This window comes from Rhincodon typus, chromosome 28 (genome assembly GCF_021869965.1).
Source record: "Rhincodon typus isolate 14 chromosome 28, sRhiTyp1.1, whole genome shotgun sequence".
In the NCBI taxonomy this organism is placed as follows: Eukaryota; Metazoa; Chordata; class Chondrichthyes; order Orectolobiformes; family Rhincodontidae; genus Rhincodon; species Rhincodon typus.
The window spans coordinates 25,077,659-25,087,135 of record NC_063359.1 but is presented as its reverse complement, the minus strand read 5'-3'; the positions used below and the strand labels follow the sequence as shown (position 1 = coordinate 25,087,135).

Below are 9,477 nucleotides of genomic sequence, written 5' to 3'. Positions count from 1 at the left end.
TTAAACTTTATCTGCCACTCCGAAGCCCATCGGTCCCGTGTTCCCAGGTAACCTTCTTCTCTGTCCACTTTACCTCCAAACTTACTAACCATACCTCTTATGTGCATATCCAAATCATTTATATAAATGACAAAAAGCAGTAAACTCAACACTGATCCTTGTGGCACACCACTGGTTGCAGGCCTCCAATCTGAATATCAACCCACCCTCTGTTTTCTACCTTCCAGCCAGTTCTATAACCAAATAGCTAGTTCTCCCTTTAACCTGTGTGATCTAACCTTGTAACCAGTGTACCATGAGGAACCTTGTCGAACACCTTACCGAAGTACATATAGATCATGTCCACCGCTCTGTCCTGTCCACCGCCAAATCCAGCGCCACCTCCTCTGTAATATGGACATTGTTCAAGATGTCGCTATTTATTTCCCCAAGCTCTCTAGCTTCCACATCCTTCTCCACAATAGACACTGATGCAAAGTACTCATTTGTTATCTTCTCCATCTCCTGCGGTTCCACAGTTCCTGCGGCCTTGCTGATTTACAAAGGGCCCTATTCTGTCCCCAGTTACCCTTTCGTCCTTAATACATTTGTAGAATCCCTCTGGATTCTCCTCAACCCTATTTGACAAATCTATCTCATGACCCCTTTTTGCCCTCCTGATTTCCCTTTTAAAGAGCATTTATTATTTTTGGCACTTTTGCTCAAGTGAATTTTTTTGGTGCAGCCTTTGGAATGTTTGCTTTCTATTGCAAATAGCATTGTTATAGCAAAGTACTTGCAGCTTTTCTATCCTAGGCACCAACTGACGCTTAGATATATTGACCTTAAATGTGTCAGGTAATATTCAACATTTCCTGATTATATCAACTGTAAATTGATTCTCACAGAAATTGTTGACTGGAACTGGAATAACGTTTCTCATTTTAACTTGTAATTTTGTATCTATGTTGTCTTATTTCTGTTTTGGCTGTTCAGCACTTCTAGGATCTTCAGCTTTTGATGGCCAAAATGTGAACTGTTCCTCCACTTTCATGATGTTACATGTAAGTAAAATACTTGGGTCCCTGTGGAGCTTGTTAAATTGAAAAAGGATTGGAAAGATAAGAGTGCTACGTTGGATGTCACGTTTACTGATTTAGTTATCTATTTATTTATTCCAGCATCTTTAATTTAGTGGAGACTTGAATAAGGAACAGGTCATGGAGGCAGACTGAGCAGAAATAAGTTTGAGGTGTTATGATCTTCAAAGGGTGAAGGCTAATTCATGACCTCTAAATGCAACTTGTTGTTACATAACATTTATACAAGGTACAGTTGGTAAATAAACATTAATTAATGTTTGACAGTGTTTTTGAGAATACAGCATAATCCTGAGTGCCAGCCAATATATTTTCTTTCCATTGTGCAGACTATGGCCATGTGATTCCTTCAGACCTTTCAGACTAAGTCAGTGACTTTCCACTAAGCCAGTGTTTTATTATTTCCTAAAATAGGGAAAATTCTGAACATCTGACACCTCAGCTTGTGAAAGTTAAAATCACAATGGCAGATGTAAACGAACAACTTCTGACCTGATTTATTTCTGTAATTCTTGTGTAAAAAGATATGTTGGTGTGATAAAAGGACATGCCGGCTGACAGCAACGTTCCCCTCCTTGAGCCAGCAGACAACTGGAGAAGGACGTCCATGGAAAAGGTTGAGGTAGTCAAATTTCCCACATTTTATTATTAGTTACATATCCATTATCTGAGAAAAACAGAGTTAAACAGGATCATTAGGCTCTTGATACAACTGTGCTTCTACTCCTAAAACGTCGATCTACAAAATTTCTTTCCACATTTTGCAGTTTAGATAAAAAGTCTTAACATATTTCCATGTGTTTGAAACTAATAAGATTCCAATGATCAGAGTCAATAAATGCAAAACACAAAAAGGTACACAAAGTATGTTTTGGACCAGCATCAACCACAGCGAAAAATGTCACACCCAAGTCAGCTAAACTCTAATACCCCTTCTAATACTGTCAACTTCAGTAAAAGGCTCCCCACGTACTGTCAAATTTCAGTATCAGTCAGTGCTGCCAAATCTGGACCATCTTTTACTACTTAAAATCCAGAACCATCCTCCACAGATGCTGCTAGATAACATGGATTCCATTCCTGTTAAATACTGGTACAGTTACCTCCAATCAGAACATCTTCCATACCATTTTTTTGAGTGCATTCCCAGCTCCAAAACAAGAAATTTATACATGGTAAAGGAATACTTATGCAGCAATCTCGAGTAAAACATACATGCCCCGAATGCCACTATGTTCGTGTGATATTTATGCATACATGCATCATCACTGCTGCTGATTTTACAGAAAAACAAACAGCTGTGGAACTGAATCCCCAAAATACCAGAATGTAATGGAGAATTTTGGTTTGTTAGCACAAGTACACCACATTTTAAATGACAAAACATCCTATAAAACTGGATGAATCACTGGAAGAATCAGTAGTCAATAAAGTTTATCTATTTTGTTCTGAATTGTTCCTCAACATGAATTGCATTGAATGCACAAGCATTTTAGCAAAACCTAAAGTGATTGGCACAATGGTATAGTAATAATTTAGGTTACTGCAACATGAAAATTGAAGAAAGAGGACAAAGACAGATTAGCATGACAGACAGACAAGTTGCAAATGCAAAAAGAAAATTTGAAATACTACATTTCAAAATTAGAGAAAAGCATTGTTTCAACTGGCACAATTTAAAATTGAGAGACTAACATGCAGGTGGTAGACTTGGGCAAGGTCAAACTAAAAGACAGAATCCTCTCACTTAAGAGATACAGAATACAGAAGCAAGAAGGCAACACTAAACCTATACATAATCCTCACTGAAGCATTGTGTAGAATATTGGCAATTTCATGATAAAAAACCATAAAAAAAGTGAACGAAAATCAAAAGGTGCAGCATAAATTCATTGGATGTTGTCAAGGCTTGAGTGTTTTTGCAAAGCACAGAATTGAAAAATTCAAATATTTTAAATGGAAAACCAGGGGAAGAAAACAGCTGATGAGACAAAGTTTTAGAGGGGAAATGGAAAAGCAGACAACAGAACATTTACAGACCAGGACCCATTTTGTGCACAAAATATACACTGGCTCACCTGCTCGATGGATATGCAGCACTGAATGGCAAAAGCTTAGCAATGTGGATCTACCCATCTATCACGCACAGGTCATGCTTGTTCAAGATAAATACCTGATCAGCATAAGACACCCCACCCCCTGAATACATATTGGGAAGATCTAAGCCTTAATCCTCAGTCCCCATGAAAATCCTTCATTCCCTAACCACCAGTATCCTTCTTTCTGCCAAGAACCCAAGTCTAAATTAGAATATTTATAACTGTGATGAAAGTCTTTGCACCAGGCATGAGATTGTGGCCACAATCTCAAGCATAAACTATCCACTTCCATCTCTGTAACAGTGCCCAACTCCACTCCAAATGCTAAATTAGCTGGGAATACCCTCAACTATACCTTTATTCACTAGAAACACTAGTTAGCTGTCACTTTTTCACCCTCCACAAACTTCTGGTTATTCAAAACACCAAAGTAGTGCCCTAACTCGCACCATGTCCCATTCACCTTTCATTCCTGTGCACATGACTTCCAGCTTAGCATCATCTTGATTTTAAATTCTCATCCTTGTTTTTGAAATTTCTCCATTTATTTTTACTTCACTTTGTGATCCAAGATATGAACTCTGCCAATTCTGTTCCCTTTAGCATCCACATTTTAAAACCACTGCACCAATGGTAACCTAGCCCGTGAATTCCTAGAATTCCTTACAGCACACTGATCTTCTTCTCTTTTCTCCTTTTAGGCACTCTTTAAAATCTCTCTCTTATTTGTCCTGAGATCAATGTTGTTCAGTGTCAAGATTTGAGATGAAGCTCCTGTGAAACAATTTAGGACTTTTTAAATCATCCTGTGGTTTGAACACCTCTCCACGACTGCACAGCTGTCTGACACCGCATAGTCATGGTGCCATTTTTTCTATTTAATAAGACTCTCAGAGTCACCAAGGACTTCTATTTCTATTCCTGCATAACTACCTATAGTCCCAAACCACCCTTCTTGGATTCTTGAAGATGAGCCTTAGAATCAAATCTCTTCAACCAAGCTTCTGATCAAATGTTCTTCTATGTAACATGGCAGGGAGTCATATTTTGTTTCATAATGCCTCGGGATACTGAATTAGTTTGAGGTCGCTATATAAATACAAGATGCTGCTGTCTTCAAAACTATGAAGCTATAATATCGGTGTTAGTATTTGATTATATCTCCTCTCAGAGTAGTCAGGCAAATTAAGACAATCAGGAAAGAATTTATGGATCTTACATATGAGATTGCCTGCAACTGACAGCTGCAAATTCTAGACATTCTCTGTGAAAAAAAGTTTCTTCATATACTTATTTAAGTACTTGTGGGGAAGGAAAAATATTTATTTTCCAAGAGAAAATTAAAAATCATCTACTTCACATATCTAGAGAAATCAGCTGCAATTCTACTGGAAGTAAAGATGCCTGCATCAAGAGCAACACTAGGCACACCTTAAAATTAGACACAAATCTATTGAAGTTTGTGGTACTGGTATGCTAAGCTTCAAATGTAGTAGGCTGCAATCTAAACATTAGAGAAAAGCTCAATAAACCCTACCACATCCAGTTGAAAATGATCGTGGACAATCAGGCAATGAAGGTGAGGAGGTAGCTCCATGAGCATCCCATCTTCTAGCATGGAGGAGACCTGCACACAAATGCGAGAGACAAGGCTGAAGTATTTGCATGGGTCTTCAACCCAAAATGCAGAGTGGATGATCTAATTCGACCTGGAGTTCGTACTATCACAGGTGCCAAGACTCAGTAAGATACGGTTAAGTACTCTGAACCTAGCAAATGCAATGGCTCTAACATGATTTTAGCTGCTGTGCTCAAGAATTGAGTACCAAAAGTAGCTGTCTACAAGCTAAATTATTCTGGTACAGCAATGATAGTGGCATCGATTCAACAACATTGAAAATTGCCTGAGCATGTTTTATCCACAAACACTGTGGGTTAAACTTGATAGAGATTATCTCAGCCATTGGTAAGCTGCTTTCTGAGGTTGTTATCCCCTGACATCAGGCTGGAACTAACTTGAGTGCCATTTTGGATGATCCAATGACTGCAATGGCTCTGTTCAGTTGATCACATCTTTAATGACAGGTTTGACTTTTGTGCAAATTTCAGGATTTTGATGCTGAAGGCAATTGGAAGGAAAAACAGTCAAGAGGGAAGTCCATTCTCAGTGAACACAAAGCACAGTCTCCCTGGTTAGTTGTTTAATGAAAGCAGTCGAATACTTGAAAAAAAAATTCTGAGCTAGATATGCAAATTCTTCAGTGTTTTTAAAAAAAGCATTGCGTGCTTGGCAAGTCTTAGGCCTTAAAGTCTGGAATTTCTCCTGACATCTCCCCATTTCACTTTCCTCTTTTAAAAGATTCCTTAACATCTTCCTCTGACACAAGGCTTTCAGTCAGTCTCCTAATATTCAGTTTCAAAGTCATCTTTCGACTGAAAACATTAACTCTGTTTCTCTCTCCACCTCCACTGCATGATCTGCTGAGTTTCTCCAACATCCTCATTTTTATTTTTACTTCTCATAGTTCCTTCTTTGGCTTGGTATCATTTTTTAGCTAATCATCCTTCCATGAAGCACTAGGCCTAATGTTAAAGGTTATAATAAATTAGAATCGATAAAGTTCTTGCTCCCCAAAAACAATGCTGAAATTTCTTCTCTAAAAAAAGGGAAAGCAAAACACAAAGTAGAAACAGAAAAAAAGCAAATAAGCATAAATTGTTCATAATATTTGTATGTTTTCAATTTACAAAAAGAGGGTCCTCACACAAGGAGATACCTCTCACTTTTATTTTGCTATTCACTGCTGAAACTGCCAAAACTTGCTGTGAGAAAAATGACACAGATTTCCTAAATCATGCAAACATACAGTGAGGTGCATGCATTATTTTTACACTATCACCATCTGATTCTTAATCAGCTTTAGCCAACCCTTCCAATGCGGGGTCTATAGGACTTTCATAGTTTCAAAACATCCATCATCGACATGACAAAAGTCAAAAGTGTGATGGAATACTTCCACTCGTTTGAAGTACACTTCCAACAACACCACACCCTGTGTACAATCTAAGGTAAAGCAGCATGCTTGAATGGCACCCCACCTTAAACATCCATGACCTCCATGACCAGTGCACAGCACTGTGGCCAAGATAAACTGTAACAAAGCACCATAGCTCCTTCATCAGCACCATCGACATGGACAGCAAAGATATGGGAATCACCATTCCCTCAGAGTTTCACATCAATCTGACTTGGAAATATATAACCATTCTTTCATGGTCACTGGATCAAATAGCACCAAGAGAGGACGTACATCACAGCGGCTGAAGTGGTTCAAGGCAGCTGGGTACTACCTTCTCAAAGGCAATAGGGGATGGGCTATAAATGCTGGTCTTACCAGCAACACTCACCCTGTGAGCGTAAATTAGAAGACACTTGTATGCTATTCTCTAAACATTTAGTTAATGTAGGATGTTAATATTTTACAGGTAACGTTTAGTTCTGGGAAGGTAATGCAATTCAAATGTTGAGCTTTGGCAAGTGCCAGAATAGCATACCTCAATAAAGGGGCAGCTCAGAAGATTACCCAAGTGTGTGTTGGTCGGGAGTCAAAACAGAAGAAATATCAGCTATAAAACAGCAGGCAGAATTTCTCTAGTTAATTAAGTCTAAGTGAGAAATTAGCTTAAATGCCTGTTTGAGGATAGCCCAGAGCAACTATGTTATCATGGAAATGGATATAACTTAGAAAGGCTCTCCAGCCTCAGTTTATTTGGGTATTTCCTGGGAGAGGTTTTTGACTGCAGTTTAGACCTTATATGGTTTGCAGATCACTAAGCTAGACAAAAGTATTAACAGCTAGACCTGTACCGTACGCAAATTAAAACAAACGTTACCATTTACCGCACAGATGGGTCAGACTTAATATCAGTTTGAATCTTATGAAGAAGGAAGATAATAAGTCAGCACAACATCGTGGGCTGAAGGGCCTGTACTGTAATAGCTTCAACTAAGGCAATGTACTGTAGGTGAATTATTGCTAAAGAAAGGAACCAGCAGATTTGCATGAAAGTACTAGAAAAGTAACCAGAACAAGAGACTGAAGTCTCCACGGTCAAGAGAAAGTAAGTTAAAATTCTATTTCTAAGAATGGTTGTAGTTGACAAAAATTCTCCACAGGACTGTGGCATACTGTCCGTACAGAACTATACTTATCATACAATCCCTACTGTGGAAGCAGGCTATTCGGTCTATTGAGTTCACAGACCACCTCCAAACAGCATCTTTCAAATAACTTCAAAATATATACTTCTCAAAAGAATGAGCTAAGAAAGTAAACTTGAGCATATACAGGTATAAGCTAGTGTCAACTTAATCATACGTGCTAATTTTTTTTGTTAAAAGGTGAAATCTTGTAGTGTAATTCTGTAGTTTAAAATGAGCTATTTGAATTTTTCAAAATGTTAGATGTTCCCTAAGTAGCTACCACAAAAGAGAAAATGAAAAGCTCTACAAACTTCTATCCCTTGTTTACAATTTATAATTCGAATTTGACAGCTTCAACCATCAAAAAATCGTACAAATAGAATTTCAGATTCCATCCATAACATGAAATAACCAACAATAGTTGAAATAAAAAAAAATTTACAGGGTCCATGCACAATCTGTACAGTAGCTTTCAAACACAAGAAGCGTTGTCCTCTGAACCCTTTGCCACTGCTACAGTCTTGTTTACGCCTACACATCCATTAACGTATGCAAAGTGATCACAGTCAATGACTAATCACATTGGCATTGTATTCTTAGTTGCCACGTATAGTGATAAATGAGAGAATAAACCAGTGTAACGGGTGTGCCATCTATCAGCTTTGCGGAGTGGGGGGTGTTTGTCTGGATAGCGTTGTTTTACTCCTAAATAATAACATATTTACGAAGGACTTTTGAACAACTTGGGACAAGGCTACTTTGACCCCTGAAAACCACAACAGGCCTAATGAGTTGCGTTAAAGGCGGCACATAAATAAACTCTCTGCTCTTTTCACCAAAGATGCAGACGAAATGCTGTAAACAAACCGGGTCAAGTGAGTAGGAGCCGTGCATGTGATGGAGGCCGGCGGTGAAGCTGTTGCTGTAGCAGCAGGCTCCGCCAGCGGCCTAGTCCGAGGAACTCAGACTGACAGGTAGCAAACTCGAAGAAAAACATACCGTCGATTTCAGCACTTCTTGACGGTTGGTGAGGCTTTCAAACACGTGTGTCACCTGTACATAGCCGGCGCTTCCTTCGGCATTGAAAATCTCAGATAGTGGCCTTATTCCCACCGTTTACGGAGAATATTCCGAACACGTCAACCATGCTACCAACCCCGTACCTCGGCCCGGAACGCTATCCGCCGCTGATTAAACACCAACCACACTCGGCTGCGAGGGCGGGACCGACACACAACTCAACCTGCTGCCGGAAAGCTAGCATGGATTGGCAGCACCAGTGCTGAATCAGATTGAGTCCTCCTGGGGAGTCTCATCACTGATTGGAGCATTGGGAAAACTAGTACCAATCAATGAGGAGCAGGAAAGGTCTTGCGCTGGCTTGTAGCAGGTTGCTGTGACCGGTGCTACCTTGCTGTGTCCCTGGCTCAAGTGTTTTGAATTGAGCTACTAGTGGACGTCTGCTTTGCTACCTTGTATTGTCCTGTTTACGTCTACAATATACTGTTGTTCTTTTCCTCCTCCAAAGAGTTCATTCTACTCCTAATGCTTTCTTTTCATGCATGTTTTAATTAGAGTTAATCATTGTATTACTTTGCTACTTAAGTTCTTTAATTGCTGTACAGGTAAACTATAGATACGATCTCTGGAAAATTTGCACTTGTTTGCTGACGTGTGAATTCTCGCTGAAACAGTTGCAGTCAATTCTGGATGTGAACCATCATTTTGTCACTGATGAAGGGTCTAGGCCCGAAACGTCAGCCTTCCTGCTCCAATGATGCTGCTTAGCCTGCTGTGTTCATCCAGCTCTACACCTTGTTATCTGCGAATCATCATTGTTCCTTTTTTGGCTGCAATTGATCAGAATTCTAAAAACGTTTCCACATATGGTCCGAGATGTAGCCAATCAATGTACACCATCTGTATAAAGTTTGAAGTATGATACTGCACTTCTTCTTTGGGAAGAGACATTTCTGATGGATTTCAGAAAGGAAGTGTGTGCCTGAAATCCTGATAGTTATTTAAGAAGGTGACATATTGTAAATGGGGAAATGTGGTGGATGTGGTGTACATTGACTTTTAGAAAACTTTTGAT

General features: G+C 39.2%; 1 long non-coding RNA gene across 1 annotated transcript; it reads right to left on the bottom strand.

Annotated features, from left to right (window-relative positions):
- Nucleotides 1–1,561: 1,561 nt before the first annotated feature.
- On the bottom strand, nucleotides 1,562–8,681 carry LOC125486397. Its single transcript, XR_007265073.1, has 3 exons — nucleotides 8,382–8,681; nucleotides 4,716–4,805; nucleotides 1,562–1,746 (listed from the first exon to the last, which is right to left on the bottom strand). It is a non-coding gene; the product is annotated as an uncharacterized LOC125486397 (long non-coding RNA).
- Between the last annotated feature and the right edge of the window lie 796 nt (nucleotides 8,682–9,477).